The sequence below is a fragment of the Microcebus murinus genome, chromosome 21 (genome assembly GCF_040939455.1).
Source record: "Microcebus murinus isolate Inina chromosome 21, M.murinus_Inina_mat1.0, whole genome shotgun sequence".
Lineage (NCBI taxonomy): Eukaryota > Metazoa > Chordata > Mammalia > Primates > Cheirogaleidae > Microcebus > Microcebus murinus.
Window position 1 is genome coordinate 131938 of NC_134124.1, and position 17529 is coordinate 149466.

At 63.0% G+C, this 17529-nt stretch overlaps 4 pseudogenes; all 4 read left to right on the forward strand.

The window, feature by feature from the left end:
• Window positions 1-2290: 2290 nt before the first annotated feature.
• Window positions 2291-2409, forward strand: LOC142863300 (uncharacterized; annotated as a pseudogene).
• A 3724-nt stretch (window positions 2410-6133) lies between these two features.
• On the forward strand, window positions 6134-6252 carry LOC142863349 (uncharacterized; annotated as a pseudogene).
• A 3706-nt stretch (window positions 6253-9958) lies between these two features.
• On the forward strand, window positions 9959-10077 carry LOC142863350 (uncharacterized; annotated as a pseudogene).
• A 3758-nt stretch (window positions 10078-13835) lies between these two features.
• Window positions 13836-13954, forward strand: LOC142863266 (uncharacterized; annotated as a pseudogene).
• The last annotated feature ends 3575 nt before the right edge of the window (window positions 13955-17529 follow it).

Here is a 17529-nt window from a genome sequence, read left to right on the forward strand (position 1 = left end):
CGTCACTGTCCTGGGCCCCCGCCTGACCGGCTCCTCCCCGCCCGGCCTGTCACCGTCCTCTGCCCCTGCCTGACATGCTCCTTCCCGCCCGCCCGGCCTCTCACCGTCCTGGGCCCCTGCCTGACCGGCTCCTCCGTCGCCTGGGCCTTCCAAGGGCTTGGTGTGGACGCTGCTTCCAGGAAGCCCACCAGAAACCCGGCAGCAGGGTGGCCGCAGCAGTCTCCAGCAGCCGTCCCTAAGTCGCGTGAGTGCGGGGGACGTGCCCCCGCTGTGCCGCGGGGGCCCAGCCTGGTGTCTTCCCTGAGGCCCTGCGGCTGCCGGCTGGGCTGCCGCTCCCCGCAAGGGGAGAGCCGCGGAGGTGGGGACCGCCTCCTGATGGGGACGTACACGCAGCTCTCCACGTCGGATTCCGGGGCTCTCTGTCCTGCCCGAAGGCCCAGCTGGCCTGCGGGTCCTTAGAGTGGCAAAAACATCCGAAAACTGAGATTGAGGGTCCGGTGGGTGTCTGCACTTTTGTGCTGGGCACCCCAGGGAGGCCCGGGGGCTGGCTGGACAACGTGGTCTGCTGGGCGGGGGGGTTGGAGGAGCAACTGATGCCCTTTGCACTTTGGGTAGCAAGAGTCTGAGGTGTCTCTGAGCCCTGTGCCCTGTGGGGGGGGGGCGGGGGGGGAGGAGGAGGAGGAGGAGGAGGAGGTGGGAAGGGCCGGGGCCTGCAGTCCTGTTCCCGGGGTGGCACGGCAAGTGGCTTCTTCCACAGGCTGCTTGGCCTGGGCTCCCTGCACCTGGGCCTTTGGAGGACCGGCCCTGTGCTTGCCAACACTTCCTGCAGGGACCCAGAGCTGGGAGGTGGCATCTCTCAGCCCTGGGTCGGGCAGAGCCCCAGCGGGCCATGCCCACAACCTCTCTCAGCACCGGTCCCCCAGAAGGCTCCTTTGGGACCAGGATTCTCTTGCGGTGACTCTTTAAGGTCTGGCCCCTGGATGGAGGGGCACCAGGAGTAGAGGAGCAGGAAGGGGAAGGGGGTGGCCATGCGAGGGGACACTTTGAGGCCGAGTCCCAGCTTCAGCCTGATCCTCCTGGGAACCCCGCTCTGAGACAAGGAGCCGGGCTTCGCATTCCCACAGCAGCCAGTCGTGGGCTGAGGACACCTGGGGCGTTGGGAACTCCCTGGCTTCTCCTTGGTTTAACGTCTAGAGCTGCTTGTGAATCGCGCCGCCACACACACCCGAGCGCAGGTGTCTTCCGCACAGACTGCGGGCCTCGCTCTTCTGAACGCCGCTAGCTCGCCACCCACCCACGGGTGAACCTGGTCAGGGTGCTTTCTCTAAGGGGCAGACTCTTTTCCGGGCGGGCTACCGGTGTCTCTGTTTGCTCGTTTCTTTCTTCCATTTCGGGAAAGTCTTCCTTGCTGGGTGTGGAAATCTCCTATGCCTTCCCTCGCCTATTCTGTCAGCTTTAAAATTCTCTTTCAGTTGCCACCCTCACAGATGGATTAGGAAACTCTTTCCGGTGCACTCATTAGTGAAATGACCTCCAGGAAGCTGGAATCCAATATCTAATGGCCGATTTTTAGCGAGTCCACACGCCAGGGTGGTCGGGGTCCAATGCAGCCCCGGCCAGGCCCAGGCCCCTTGGACTGGGCCACAGGAGGACACGGAGGAGGGTCCCGGCCCCCACGAAGCGGTGCCGGCAGTTCTCCACGGGCTTGGGCGTTTTCCAGAGGTAGGAGATGGAGGGGACTGATTTCTTCAGCGCCCCCAAACCACGCCAACCCACCCCACCCATGGGACACATCCCCAGAGAGAGACGCCCCATACACTGGCTGTGCCCCAGCCCTGGCCCAGGGGAATAGGCGGCAGCCCACCCACAGGGCTAGGGGGGGGGCGCAGCTGAAAGGGGTTGTGGGGGAGGGTGGCCCCTGGCTGGGGTCAAAGGGCGAGCGTCCCGCGCGTGCGCAGTCAGCGGCAGGCAGCGACGCGCTGGGGGTGGGCAGCGGGTAGGTGAAGGAGGCCGGGCGAGGAGACGAGGGGGGTTGGGAGGGCTCCACCTTGGCGAGTCCAGCCGTGGAGGCGCATCTTGTGTGAGTGTGAGTGAGTGTGAGTGTGTGTGTGTGTGTGTATAGAGAGACAGCCCCCGCCCCGCCCCGCCCCGCCCCGCCCATCACCCCCGTCCCTGGGAGCCCGGGACCCGGCCGGCGAACTCAACCGGCCCGGCCCGGCGCGGGAGGCGGCGGCGGGGAAGCCCAGAGAGGCTCGGCTTCTTGAGCGGGGCAGGGGTGCCCTCCGCTGCCGTCTAGGGCCACACCACCCTGAACGCCCCCGATCTCGTCTGGTCTGGGAAGCTAAGCAGGGTCGGGCCCGGTTAGTACTTGGATGGGAGACCGCCTGGGAATACCGGGTGCCACAGGCTGCTGCTTTTTTTTTTTTTTTTTTTTTTTTTGGCCTCTTGTTCTGTCCCCTTTCTGGGAGCGCGGCGGCGGCACGGGGTGGGGGTCACCCCCACCCTCAGCGCCCGCGCGGTGCCTGGCACCCCAGCCCGCACCGTGGGGCCTCCTCTTGTCCCAAGCCCCGACACCGCCGCTACGCGGCAGCATGCGTGGCATCTGGACTGTCAGGTCTCAGACCAAAGGTCTGCTCTGTGGGAACCGACACGCTGGAGGAAACCTTGAGAGTCTGAGAGGGGAGGGAGTTCCAGAAGAAGGCCAGGATGTCATTTTGAGGGAGTATGTGACCAGAACTCGTCCCGTTGCTTTTGGGGTTCTATGGGCTACACGCAGGAATCTTTGGTGGTGGCACCTGATGTTGGGGGATCCGGAGTCACACCCAGACCTGCTCCACAGGCCTCCTTTTACTTTTCTCTTCGGATTCATTATTTTTAAAAAGTGTCTCTTACCTCTAGGATTGCATTTTCTTTTCTCTCTCTCTTCAAGCAGATGATGGGAGTACAAGTATTCAGGTGACATGTCACGCCCGTGCCCCCCTCCCCCCTGCGTTCTTTTTTTTTTTTTTTTTTTGAGACAGAGTCTCATTTTGCTGCCCAGGCTAGAGTGAGTGCCATGGCGTCAGCCTAGCTCACAGCAACCTCAATCTCCGGGCTCAAGCAATCCTGCTGCCTCAGCCTCCCGAGTAGTTGGGACTACAGGCATGCACCACCACGCCCGGCTGTGTTTTTCTATATATATTAGTTGGCCAATTAATTTCTTTCTATTTTTAGTAGAGACGGGGTCTCGCTCTTGCTCAGGCTGGTTTCGAACTCCTGACCTGGAGCAATCCGCCCGCCTCGGCCTCCCAGAGAGCTAGGATTACAGGCGTGAGCCACCGCGCCCGGCCCCCCCTGTGTTCTTATTCATATACCTCTCATGTTGTTCCAGCGTATTGTGGGGGTACCAATGTTAAGGTCGGGTGCCTTGCCCTCTCCAAGCCTCCCCCCTCGGGTCAGAGCTTCAAGTGCGCCCATCCCCCAGTCGGTGCGCACCCACCCCATGCCTAATGGATGTGTATGCCCCTCCCCTCCCCCCACCCGCCCGACACCCACCCGATGAAGGTGATTCCTCTCTGTCCACTTAGGCGTCCATCCGTTCGTACCAATTTGCTGGTGAGCGCGCTCACGTGGTGCTCGTGTGTCCATTCTTGGGATACCTGGCCTACTGGAACGGGTTCCAGCTCTGGCCAGGAGAACACGAGAGGCGCCCTCTCACCGCTGCTCCTCACAGCCGAATGGCACTCCGTGGTGTCCACGCGCCACATTTTATTGATGCACTCCTGGATGGATGGGCACTCGGGTCGCTTCCACGTCTTTGCGATTGTGAATTGTGCCCTAACTGTCACCCTAACCCTTACCCAGCCCGTCTCCTCTGCCCCTGCCTGACGCACTCCTCCCCGGCCAGGCCCGTCACTGTCCTGGGCCCCCGCCTCCTTCCTGCCCGCCCGGCCTCTCACCGTCCTGGGCCCCTGCCTGACCGGCTCCTCCGTCGCCTGGGCCTTCCAAGGGCTTGGTGTGGACGCTGCTTCCAGGAAGCCCACCAGAAACCCGGCAGCAGGGTGGCCGCAGCAGTCTCCAGCAGCCGTCCCTAAGTCGCGTGAGTGCGGGGGACGTGCCCCCGCTGTGCCGCGGGGGCCCAGCCTGGTGTCTTCCCTGAGGCCCTGCGGCTGCCGGCTGGGCTGCCGCTCCCCGCAAGGGGAGAGCCGCGGAGGTGGGGACCGCCTCCTGATGGGGACGTACACGCAGCTCTCCACGTCGGATTCCGGGGCTCTCTGTCCTGCCCGAAGGCCCAGCTGGCCTGCGGGTCCTTAGAGTGGCAAAAACATCCGAAAACTGAGATTGAGGGTCCGGTGGGTGTCTGCACTTTTGTGCTGGGCACCCCAGGGAGGCCCGGGGGCTGGCTGGACAACGTGGTCTGCTGGGCGGGGGGGTTGGAGGAGCAACTGATGCCCTTTGCACTTTGAGTAGCAAGAGTCTGAGGTGTCTCTGAGCCCTGTGCCCTGTGGGGGGGGCGGGGGGGGGAGGAGGAGGAGGAGGAGGAGGAGGTGGGAAGGGCCGGGGCCTGCAGTCCTGTTCCCGGGGTGGCACGGCAAGTGGCTTCTTCCACAGGCTGCTTGGCCTGGGCTCCCTGCACCTGGGCCTTTGGAGGACCGGCCCTGTGCTTGCCAACACTTCCTGCAGGGACCCAGAGCTGGGAGGTGGCATCTCTCAGCCCTGGGTCGGGCAGAGCCCCAGCGGGCCATGCCCACAACCTCTCTCAGCACCGGTCCCCCAGAAGGCTCCTTTGGGACCAGGATTCTCTTGCGGTGACTCTTTAAGGTCTGGCCCCTGGATGGAGGGGCACCAGGAGTAGAGGAGCAGGAAGGGGAAGGGGGTGGCCATGCGAGGGGACACTTTGAGGCCGAGTCCCAGCTTCAGCCTGATCCTCCTGGGAACCCCGCTCTGAGACAAGGAGCCGGGCTTCGCATTCCCACAGCAGCCAGTCGTGGGCTGAGGACACCTGGGGCGTTGGGAACTCCCTGGCTTCTCCTTGGTTTAACGTCTAGAGCTGCTTGTGAATCGCGCCGCCACACACACCCGAGCGCAGGTGTCTTCCGCACAGACTGCGGGCCTCGCTCTTCTGAACGCCGCTAGCTCGCCACCCACCCACGGGTGAACCTGGTCAGGGTGCTTTCTCTAAGGGGCAGACTCTTTTCCGGGCGGGCTACCGGTGTCTCTGTTTGCTCGTTTCTTTCTTCCATTTCGGGAAAGTCTTCCTTGCTGGGTGTGGAAATCTCCTATGCCTTCCCTCGCCTATTCTGTCAGCTTTCAAATTCTCTTTCAGTTGCCACCCTCACAGATGGATTAGGAAACTCTTTCCGGTGCACTCATTAGTGAAATGACCTCCAGGAAGCTGGAATCCAATATCTAATGGCCGATTTTTAGCGAGTCCACACGCCAGGGTGGTCGGGGTCCAATGCAGCCCCGGCCAGGCCCAGGCCCCTTGGACTGGGCCACAGGAGGACACGGAGGAGGGTCCCGGCCCCCACGAAGCGGTGCCGGCAGTTCTCCACGGGCTTGGGCGTTTTCCAGAGGTAGGAGATGGAGGGGACTGATTTCTTCAGCGCCCCCCAAACCACGCCACCCCACCCCACCCATGGGACACATCCCCAGAGAGAAACGCCCCATACACTGGCTGTGCCCCAGCCCTGGCCCGGGGGAATAGGCGGCAGCCCACCCACAGGGCGAGGGAGGGGCGCAGCTGAAAGGGGTTGTGGGGGAGGGCGGCCCCTGGCTGGGGTCAAAGGGCGAGCGTCCCGCGCGTGCGCAGTCAGCGGCAGGCAGCGACGCGCTGGGGGTGGGCAGCGGGTAGGTGAAGGAGGCCGGGCGAGGAGACGAGGGGGGCTGGGAGGGCTCCACCTTGGCGAGTCCAACCGTGGAGTCGCATCTTGTGTGAGTGTTAGTGAGTGTGAGTGTGTGTGTGTGTGTATAGAGAGACAGCCCCCGCCCCGCCCCGCCCCGCCCTGCCCCGCCCCGCCCATCACCCTCATCCCTGGGAGCCCGCGGGACCCGGCCGGCGAACTCAACCGGCCCGGCCCGGCGCGGGAGGCGGCGGCGGGGAAGCCCAGAGAGGCTCGGCTTCTTGAGCGGGGCAGGGGCGCCCTCCGCCGCCGTCTAGGGCCACACCACCCTGAACGCCCCCGATCTCGTCTGGTCTGGGAATCTAAGCAGGGTCGGGCCCGGTTAGTACTTGGATGGGAGACCGCCTGGGAATACCGGGTGCCACAGGCTGTTGCTTTTTTTTTTTTTTTTTTTGTCCCCTTTCTGGGAGCGCGGCGGCGGCCCGGGGTGGGGGTCACCCCCACCCTCAGCGCCCGCGCGGTGCCTGGCGCCCCAGCCCGCACCGTGGGGCCTCCTCTTGTCCCAAGCCGCGACACCGCCGCCACGCGGCAGCATGCGTGGCATCTGGACTGTCAGGTCTCAGACCAAAGGTCTGCTCTGTGGGAACCGACACGCTGGAGGAAACCTTGAGAGTCTGAGAGGGGAGGGAGTTCCAGAAGAAGGCCAGGATGTCATTTTGAGGGAGTATGTGACCAGAACTCGTCCCGTTGCTTTTGGGGTTCTATGGGCTACACGCAGGAATCTTTGGTGGTGGCACCTGATGTTGGGGGATCCGGAGTCACACCCAGACCTGCTCCACAGGCCTCCTTTTACTTTTCTCTTCGGATTCATTATTTTTAAAAAGTGTCTCTTACCTCTAGGATTGCATTTTCTTTTCTCTCTCTCTTCAAGCAGATGATGGGAGTACAAGTATTCAGGTGACATGTGTTGCCCGCGCCCCCCTCCTCCCTGCGTTCTTTTTTTTTTTTTTTTTTTTGAGACAGAGTCTCGTTTTGCTGCCCAGGCTAGAGTGAGTGCCATGGCGTCAGCCTAGCTCACAGCAACCTCAATCTCCGGGCTCAAGCAATCCTGCTGCCTCAGCCTCCCGAGTAGTTGGGACTACAGGCATGCACCACCACGCCCGGCTGTGTTTTTCTATATATATTAGTTGGCCAATTAATTTCTTTCTATTTTTAGTAGAGACGGGGTCTCGCTCTTGCTCAGGCTGGTTTCGAACTCCTGACCTGGAGCAATCCGCCCGCCTCGGCCTCCCAGAGAGCTAGGATTACAGGCGTGAGCCACCGCGCCCGGCCCCCCCTGTGTTCTTATTCATATACCTCTCATGTTGTTCCAGCGTATTGTGGGGGTACCAATGTTAAGGTCGGGTGCCTTGCCCTCTCCAAGCCTCCCCCCTCGGGTCAGAGCTTCAAGTGCGCCCATCCCCCAGTCGGTGCGCACCCACCCCATGCCTAATGGATGTGTATGCCCCTCCCCTCCCCCCACCCGCCCGACACCCACCCGATGAAGGTGATTCCTCTCTGTCCACTTAGGCGTCCATCCGTTCGTACCAATTTGCTGGTGAGCGCGCTCACGTGGTGCTCGTGTGTCCATTCTTGGGATACCTGGCCTACTGGAACGGGTTCCAGCTCTGGCCAGGAGAACACGAGAGGCGCCCTCTCACCGCTGCTCCTCACAGCCGAATGGCACTCCGTGGTGTCCACGCGCCACATTTTATTGATGCACTCCTGGATGGATGGGCACTCGGGTCGCTTCCACGTCTTTGCGATTGTGAATTGTGCCCTAACTGTCACCCTAACCCTTACCCAGCCCGTCTCCTCTGCCCCTGCCTGACGCACTCCTCCCCGGCCAGGCCCGTCACTGTCCTGGGCCCCCGCCTCCTTCCTGCCCGCCCGGCCTCTCACCGTCCTGGGCCCCTGCCTGACCGGCTCCTCCGTCGCCTGGGCCTTCCAAGGGCTTGGTGTGGACGCTGCTTCCAGGAAGCCCACCAGAAACCCGGCAGCAGGGTGGCCGCAGCAGTCTCCAGCAGCCGTCCCTAAGTCGCGTGAGTGCGGGGGACGTGCCCCCGCTGTGCCGCGGGGGCCCAGCCTGGTGTCTTCCCTGAGGCCCTGCGGCTGCCGGCTGGGCTGCCGCTCCCCGCAAGGGGAGAGCCGCGGAGGTGGGGACCGCCTCCTGATGGGGACGTACACGCAGCTCTCCACGTCGGATTCCGGGGCTCTCTGTCCTGCCCGAAGGCCCAGCTGGCCTGCGGGTCCTTAGAGTGGCAAAAACATCCGAAAACTGAGATTGAGGGTCCGGTGGGTGTCTGCACTTTTGTGCTGGGCACCCCAGGGAGGCCCGGGGGCTGGCTGGACAACGTGGTCTGCTGGGCGGGGGGGTTGGAGGAGCAACTGATGCCCTTTGCACTTTGAGTAGCAAGAGTCTGAGGTGTCTCTGAGCCCTGTGCCCTGTGGGGGGGGCGGGGGGGGGAGGAGGAGGAGGAGGAGGAGGAGGTGGGAAGGGCCGGGGCCTGCAGTCCTGTTCCCGGGGTGGCACGGCAAGTGGCTTCTTCCACAGGCTGCTTGGCCTGGGCTCCCTGCACCTGGGCCTTTGGAGGACCGGCCCTGTGCTTGCCAACACTTCCTGCAGGGACCCAGAGCTGGGAGGTGGCATCTCTCAGCCCTGGGTCGGGCAGAGCCCCAGCGGGCCATGCCCACAACCTCTCTCAGCACCGGTCCCCCAGAAGGCTCCTTTGGGACCAGGATTCTCTTGCGGTGACTCTTTAAGGTCTGGCCCCTGGATGGAGGGGCACCAGGAGTAGAGGAGCAGGAAGGGGAAGGGGGTGGCCATGCGAGGGGACACTTTGAGGCCGAGTCCCAGCTTCAGCCTGATCCTCCTGGGAACCCCGCTCTGAGACAAGGAGCCGGGCTTCGCATTCCCACAGCAGCCAGTCGTGGGCTGAGGACACCTGGGGCGTTGGGAACTCCCTGGCTTCTCCTTGGTTTAACGTCTAGAGCTGCTTGTGAATCGCGCCGCCACACACACCCGAGCGCAGGTGTCTTCCGCACAGACTGCGGGCCTCGCTCTTCTGAACGCCGCTAGCTCGCCACCCACCCACGGGTGAACCTGGTCAGGGTGCTTTCTCTAAGGGGCAGACTCTTTTCCGGGCGGGCTACCGGTGTCTCTGTTTGCTCGTTTCTTTCTTCCATTTCGGGAAAGTCTTCCTTGCTGGGTGTGGAAATCTCCTATGCCTTCCCTCGCCTATTCTGTCAGCTTTAAAATTCTCTTTCAGTTGCCACCCTCACAGATGGATTAGGAAACTCTTTCCGGTGCACTCATTAGTGAAATGACCTCCAGGAAGCTGGAATCCAATATCTAATGGCCGATTTTTAGCGAGTCCACACGCCAGGGTGGTCGGGGTCCAATGCAGCCCCGGCCAGGCCCAGGCCCCTTGGACTGGGCCACAGGAGGACACGGAGGAGGGTCCCGGCCCCCACGAAGCGGTGCCGGCAGTTCTCCACGGGCTTGGGCGTTTTCCAGAGGTAGGAGATGGAGGGGACTGATTTCTTCAGCGCCCCCCAAACCACGCCACCCCACCCCACCCATGGGACACATCCCCAGAGAGAAACGCCCCATACACTGGCTGTGCCCCAGCCCTGGCCCGGGGGAATAGGCGGCAGCCCACCCACAGGGCGAGGGAGGGGCGCAGCTGAAAGGGGTTGTGGGGGAGGGCGGCCCCTGGCTGGGGTCAAAGGGCGAGCGTCCCGCGCATGCGCAGTCAGCGGCAGGCAGTGACGCGCTGGGGGTGGGCAGCGGGTAGGTGAAGGAGGCCGGGCGAGGAGACGAGGGGGGCTGGGAGGGCTCCACCTTGGCGAGTCCAACCGTGGAGTCGCATCTTGTGTGAGTGTTAGTGAGTGTGAGTGTGTGTGTGTGTGTATAGAGAGACAGCCCCCGCCCCGCCCCGCCCCGCCCTGCCCCGCCCCGCCCATCACCCTCATCCCTGGGAGCCCGCGGGACCCGGCCGGCGAACTCAACCGGCCCGGCCCGGCGCGGGAGGCGGCGGCGGGGAAGCCCAGAGAGGCTCGGCTTCTTGAGCGGGGCAGGGGCGCCCTCCGCCGCCGTCTAGGGCCACACCACCCTGAACGCCCCCGATCTCGTCTGGTCTGGGAATCTAAGCAGGGTCGGGCCCGGTTAGTACTTGGATGGGAGACCGCCTGGGAATACCGGGTGCCACAGGCTGTTGCTTTTTTTTTTTTTTTTTTTGTCCCCTTTCTGGGAGCGCGGCGGCGGCCCGGGGTGGGGGTCACCCCCACCCTCAGCGCCCGCGCGGTGCCTGGCGCCCCAGCCCGCACCGTGGGGCCTCCTCTTGTCCCAAGCCGCGACACCGCCGCCACGCGGCAGCATGCGTGGCATCTGGACTGTCAGGTCTCAGACCAAAGGTCTGCTCTGTGGGAACCGACACGCTGGAGGAAACCTTGAGAGTCTGAGAGGGGAGGGAGTTCCAGAAGAAGGCCAGGATGTCATTTTGAGGGAGTATGTGACCAGAACTCGTCCCGTTGCTTTTGGGGTTCTATGGGCTACACGCAGGAATCTTTGGTGGTGGCACCTGATGTTGGGGGATCCGGAGTCACACCCAGACCTGCTCCACAGGCCTCCTTTTACTTTTCTCTTCGGATTCATTATTTTTAAAAAGTGTCTCTTACCTCTAGGATTGCATTTTCTTTTCTCTCTCTCTTCAAGCAGATGATGGGAGTACAAGTATTCAGGTGACATGTGTTGCCCGCGCCCCCCTCCTCCCTGCGTTCTTTTTTTTTTTTTTTTTTTTGAGACAGAGTCTCGTTTTGCTGCCCAGGCTAGAGTGAGTGCCATGGCGTCAGCCTAGCTCACAGCAACCTCAATCTCCGGGCTCAAGCAATCCTGCTGCCTCAGCCTCCCGAGTAGTTGGGACTACAGGCATGCACCACCACGCCCGGCTGTGTTTTTCTATATATATTAGTTGGCCAATTAATTTCTTTCTATTTTTAGTAGAGACGGGGTCTCGCTCTTGCTCAGGCTGGTTTCGAACTCCTGACCTGGAGCAATCCGCCCGCCTCGGCCTCCCAGAGAGCTAGGATTACAGGCGTGAGCCACCGCGCCCGGCCCCCCCTGTGTTCTTATTCATATACCTCTCATGTTGTTCCAGCGTATTGTGGGGGTACCAATGTTAAGGTCGGGTGCCTTGCCCTCTCCAAGCCTCCCCCCTCGGGTCAGAGCTTCAAGTGCGCCCATCCCCCAGTCGGTGCGCACCCACCCCATGCCTAATGGATGTGTATGCCCCTCCCCTCCCCCCACCCGCCCGACACCCACCCGATGAAGGTGATTCCTCTCTGTCCACTTAGGCGTCCATCCGTTCGTACCAATTTGCTGGTGAGCGCGCTCACGTGGTGCTCGTGTGTCCATTCTTGGGATACCTGGCCTACTGGAACGGGTTCCAGCTCTGGCCAGGAGAACACGAGAGGCGCCCTCTCACCGCTGCTCCTCACAGCCGAATGGCACTCCGTGGTGTCCACGCGCCACATTTTATTGATGCACTCCTGGATGGATGGGCACTCGGGTCGCTTCCACGTCTTTGCGATTGTGAATTGTGCCCTAACTGTCACCCTAACCCTTACCCAGCCCGTCTCCTCTGCCCCTGCCTGACGCACTCCTCCCCGGCCAGGCCCGTCACTGTCCTGGGCCCCCGCCTGACCGGCTCCTCCCCGCCCGGCCTGTCACCGTCCTCTGCCCCTGCCTGACATGCTCCTTCCCGCCCGCCCGGCCTCTCACCGTCCTGGGCCCCTGCCTGACCGGCTCCTCCGTCGCCTGGGCCTTCCAAGGGCTTGGTGTGGACGCTGCTTCCAGGAAGCCCACCAGAAACCCGGCAGCAGGGTGGCCGCAGCAGTCTCCAGCAGCCGTCCCTAAGTCGCGTGAGTGCGGGGGACGTGCCCCCGCTGTGCCGCGGGGGCCCAGCCTGGTGTCTTCCCTGAGGCCCTGCGGCTGCCGGCTGGGCTGCCGCTCCCCGCAAGGGGAGAGCCGCGGAGGTGGGGACCGCCTCCTGATGGGGACGTACACGCAGCTCTCCACGTCGGATTCCGGGGCTCTCTGTCCTGCCCGAAGGCCCAGCTGGCCTGCGGGTCCTTAGAGTGGCAAAAACATCCGAAAACTGAGATTGAGGGTCCGGTGGGTGTCTGCACTTTTGTGCTGGGCACCCCAGGGAGGCCCGGGGGCTGGCTGGACAACGTGGTCTGCTGGGCGGGGGGGTTGGAGGAGCAACTGATGCCCTTTGCACTTTGGGTAGCAAGAGTCTGAGGTGTCTCTGAGCCCTGTGCCCTGTGGGGGGGGGCGGGGGGGGTAGGAGGAGGAGGAGGAGGAGGAGGTGGGAAGGGCCGGGGCCTGCAGTCCTGTTCCCGGGGTAGCACGGCAAGTGGCTTCTTCCACAGGCTGCTTGGCCTGGGCTCCCTGCACCTGGGCCTTTGGAGGACCGGCCCTGTGCTTGCCAACACTTCCTGCAGGGACCCAGAGCTGGGAGGTGGCATCTCTCAGCCCTGGGTCGGGCAGAGCCCCAGCGGGCCATGCCCACAACCTCTCTCAGCACCGGTCCCCCAGAAGGCTCCTTTGGGACCAGGATTCTCTTGCGGTGACTCTTTAAGGTCTGGCCCCTGGATGGAGGGGCACCAGGAGTAGAGGAGCAGGAAGGGGAAGGGGGTGGCCATGCGAGGGGACACTTTGAGGCCGAGTCCCAGCTTCAGCCTGATCCTCCTGGGAACCCCGCTCTGAGACAAGGAGCCGGGCTTCGCATTCCCACAGCAGCCAGTCGTGGGCTGAGGACACCTGGGGCGTTGGGAACTCACTGGCTTCTCCTTGGTTTAACGTCTAGAGCTGCTTGTGAATCGCGCCGCCACACACACCCGAGCGCAGGTGTCTTCCGCACAGACTGCGGGCCTCGCTCTTCTGAACGCCGCTAGCTCGCCACCCACCCACGGGTGAACCTGGTCAGGGTGCTTTCTCTAAGGGGCAGACTCTTTTCCGGGCGGGCTACCGGTGTCTCTGTTTGCTCGTTTCTTTCTTCCATTTCGGGAAAGTCTTCCTTGCTGGGTGTGGAAATCTCCTATGCCTTCCCTCGCCTATTCTGTCAGCTTTCAAATTCTCTTTCAGTTGCCACCCTCACAGATGGATTAGGAAACTCTTTCCGGTGCACTCATTAGTGAAATGACCTCCAGGAAGCTGGAATCCAATATCTAATGGCCGATTTTTAGCGAGTCCACACGCCAGGGTGGTCGGGGTCCAATGCAGCCCCGGCCAGGCCCAGGCCCCTTGGACTGGGCCACAGGAGGACACGGAGGAGGGTCCCGGCCCCCACGAAGCGGTGCCGGCAGTTCTCCACGGGCTTGGGCGTTTTCCAGAGGTAGGAGATGGAGGGGACTGATTTCTTCAGCGCCCCCCAAACCACGCCACCCCACCCCACCCATGGGACACATCCCCAGAGAGAGACGCCCCATACACTGGCTGTGCCCCAGCCCTGGCCCGGAGGAATAGGCGGCAGCCCACCCACAGGGCGAGGGGGGGGGCGCAGCTGAAAGGGGTTGTGGGGGAGGGCGGCCCCTGGCTGGGGTCAAAGGGCGAGCGTCCCGCGCGTGCGCAGTCAGCGGTAGGCAGCGACGCGCTGGGGGTGGGCAGCGGGTAGGTGAAGGAGGCCGGGCGAGGAGACGAGGGGGGCTGGGAGGGCTCCACCTTGGCTAGTCCAACCGTGGAGGCGCATCTTGTGTGAGTGTGAGTGAGTGTGAGTGTGTGTGTGTGTGTATAGAGAGACAGCCCCCGCCCCGCCCCGCCCCGCCCGGCCCCGCCCATCACCCTCGTCCCTGGGAGCCCGCGGGACCCGGCCGGCGAACTCAACCGGCCCGGCCCGGCGCGGGAGGCGGCGGCGGGGAAGCCCAGAGAGGCTCGGCTTCTTGAGCGGGGCAGGGGCGCCCTCCGCCGCCGTCTAGGGCCACACCACCCTGAACGCCCCCGATCTCGTCTGGTCTGGGAAGCTAAGCAGGGTCGGGCCTGGTTAGTACTTGGATGGGAGACCGCCTGGGAATACCGGGTGCCACAGGCTGCTGCTTTTTTTTTTTTTTTTTTTTTTTGGCCTCTTGTTCTGTCCCCTTTCTGGGAGCGCGGCGGCGGCCCGGGGTGGGGGTCACCCCCACCCTCAGCGCCCGCGCGGTGCCTGGCGCCCCAGCCCGCACCGTGGGGCCTCCTCTTCCCAAGCCGCGACACCGCCGCCACGCGGCAGCATGCGTGGCATCTGGACTGTCAGGTCTCAGACCAAAGGTCTGCTCTGTGGGAACCGACACGCTGGAGGAAACCTTGAGAGTCTGAGAGGGGAGGGAGTTCCAGAAGAAGGCCAGGATGTCATTTTGAGGGAGTATGTGACCAGAACTCGTCCCGTTGCTTTTGGGGTTCTATGGGCTACACGCAGGAATCTTTGGTGGTGGCACCTGATGTTGGGGGATCCGGAGTCACACCCAGACCTGCTCCACAGGCCTCCTTTTACTTTTCTCTTCGGATTCATTATTTTTAAAAAGTGTCTCTTACCTCTAGGATTGCATTTTCTTTTCTCTCTCTCTTCAAGCAGATGATGGGAGTACAAGTATTCAGGTGACATGTCACGCCCGTGCCCCCCTCCCCCCTGCGTTCTTTTTTTTTTTTTTTTTTTTTGAGACAGAGTCTCGTTTTGCTGCCCAGGCTAGAGTGAGTGCCATGGCGTCAGCCTAGCTCACAGCAACCTCAATCTCCGGGCTCAAGCAATCCTGCTGCCTCAGCCTCCCGAGTAGTTGGGACTACAGGCATGCACCACCACGCCCGGCTGTGTTTTTCTATATATATTAGTTGGCCAATTAATTTCTTTCTATTTTTAGTAGAGACGGGGTCTCGCTCTTGCTCAGGCTGGTTTCGAACTCCTGACCTGGAGCAATCCGCCCGCCTCGGCCTCCCAGAGAGCTAGGATTACAGGCGTGAGCCACCGCGCCCGGCCCCCCCTGTGTTCTTATTCATATACCTCTCATGTTGTTCCAGCGTATTGTGGGGGTACCAATGTTAAGGTCGGGTGCCTTGCCCTCTCCAAGCCTCCCCCCTCGGGTCAGAGCTTCAAGTGCGCCCATCCCCCAGTCGGTGCGCACCCACCCCATGCCTAATGGATGTGTATGCCCCTCCCCTCCCCCCACCCGCCCGACACCCACCCGATGAAGGTGATTCCTCTCTGTCCACTTAGGCGTCCATCCGTTCGTACCAATTTGCTGGTGAGCGCGCTCACGTGGTGCTCGTGTGTCCATTCTTGGGATACCTGGCCTACTGGAACGGGTTCCAGCTCTGGCCAGGAGAACACGAGAGGCGCCCTCTCACCGCTGCTCCTCACAGCCGAATGGCACTCCGTGGTGTCCACGCGCCACATTTTATTGATGCACTCCTGGATGGATGGGCACTCGGGTCGCTTCCACGTCTTTGCGATTGTGAATTGTGCCCTAACTGTCACCCTAACCCTTACCCAGCCCGTCTCCTCTGCCCCTGCCTGACGCACTCCTCCCCGGCCAGGCCCGTCACTGTCCTGGGCCCCCGCCTGACCGGCTCCTCCCCGCCCGGCCTGTCACCGTCCTCTGCCCCTGCCTGACATGCTCCTTCCCGCCCGCCCGGCCTCTCACCGTCCTGGGCCCCTGCCTGACCGGCTCCTCCGTCGCCTGGGCCTTCCAAGGGCTTGGTGTGGACGCTGCTTCCAGGAAGCCCACCAGAAACCCGGCAGCAGGGTGGCCGCAGCAGTCTCCAGCAGCCGTCCCTAAGTCGCGTGAGTGCGGGGGACGTGCCCCCGCTGTGCCGCGGGGGCCCAGCCTGGTGTCTTCCCTGAGGCCCTGCGGCTGCCGGCTGGGCTGCCGCTCCCCGCAAGGGGAGAGCCGCGGAGGTGGGGACCGCCTCCTGATGGGGACGTACACGCAGCTCTCCACGTCGGATTCCGGGGCTCTCTGTCCTGCCCGAAGGCCCAGCTGGCCTGCGGGTCCTTAGAGTGGCAAAAACATCCGAAAACTGAGATTGAGGGTCCGGTGGGTGTCTGCACTTTTGTGCTGGGCACCCCAGGGAGGCCCGGGGGCTGGCTGGACAACGTGGTCTGCTGGGCGGGGGGGTTGGAGGAGCAACTGATGCCCTTTGCACTTTGGGTAGCAAGAGTCTGAGGTGTCTCTGAGCCCTGTGCCCTGTGGGGGGGGGCGGGGGGGGAGGAGGAGGAGGAGGTGGGAAGGGCCGGGGCCTGCAGTCCTGTTCCCGGGGTAGCACGGCAAGTGGCTTCTTCCACAGGCTGCTTGGCCTGGGCTCCCTGCACCTGGGCCTTTGGAGGACCGGCCCTGTGCTTGCCAACACTTCCTGCAGGGACCCAGAGCTGGGAGGTGGCATCTCTCAGCCCTGGGTCGGGCAGAGCCCCAGCGGGCCATGCCCACAACCTCTCTCAGCACCGGTCCCCCAGAAGGCTCCTTTGGGACCAGGATTCTCTTGCGGTGACACTTTAAGGTCTGGCCCCTGGATGGAGGGGCACCAGGAGTAGAGGAGCAGGAAGGGGAAGGGGGTGGCCATGCGAGGGGACACTTTGAGGCCGAGTCCCAGCTTCAGCCTGATCCTCCTGGGAACCCCGCTCTGAGACAAGGAGCCGGGCTTCGCATTCCCACAGCAGCCAGTCGTGGGCTGAGGACACCTGGGGCGTTGGGAACTCCCTGGCTTCTCCTTGGTTTAACGTCTAGAGCTGCTTGTGAATCGCGCCGCCACACACACCCGAGCGCAGGTGTCTTCCGCACAGACTGCGGGCCTCGCTCTTCTGAACGCCGCTAGCTCGCCACCCACCCACGGGTGAACCTGGTCAGGGTGCTTTCTCTAAGGGGCAGACTCTTTTCCGGGCGGGCTACCGGTGTCTCTGTTTGCTCGTTTCTTTCTTCCATTTCGGGAAAGACTTCCTTGCTGGGTGTGGAAATCTCCTATGCCTTCCCTCGCCTATTCTGTCAGCTTTAAAATTCTCTTTCAGTTGCCACCCTCACAGATGGATTAGGAAACTCTTTCCAGTGCACTCATTAGTGAAATGACCTCCAGGAAGCTGGAATCCAATATCTAATGGCCGATTTTTAGCGAGTCCACACGCCAGGGTGGTCGGGGTCCAATGCAGCCCCGGCCAGGCCCAGGCCCCTTGGACTGGGCCACAGGAGGACACGGAGGAGGGTCCCGGCCCCCACGAAGCGGTGCCGGCAGTTCTCCACGGGCTTGGGCGTTTTCCAGAGGTAGCAGATGGAGGGGACTGATTTCTTCAGCGCCCCCCAAACCACGCCACCCCACCCCACCCATGGGACACATCCCCAGAGAGAGACGCCCCATACACTGGCTGTGCCCCAGCCCTGGCCCGGGGGAATAGGCGGCAGCCCACCCACAGGGCTAGGGGGCGGGCGCAGCTGAAAGGGGTTGTGGGGGAGGGCGGCCCCTGGCTGGGGTCAAAGGGCGAGCGTCCCGCGCGTGCGCAGTCAGCGGCAGGCAGCGACGCGCTGGGGGTGGGCAGCGGGTAGGTGAAGGAGGCCGGGCGAGGAGACGAGGGGGGCTGGGAGGGCTCCACCTTGGCTAGTCCAACCGTGGAGGCGCATCTTGTGTGAGTGTGAGTGAGTGTGAGTGTGT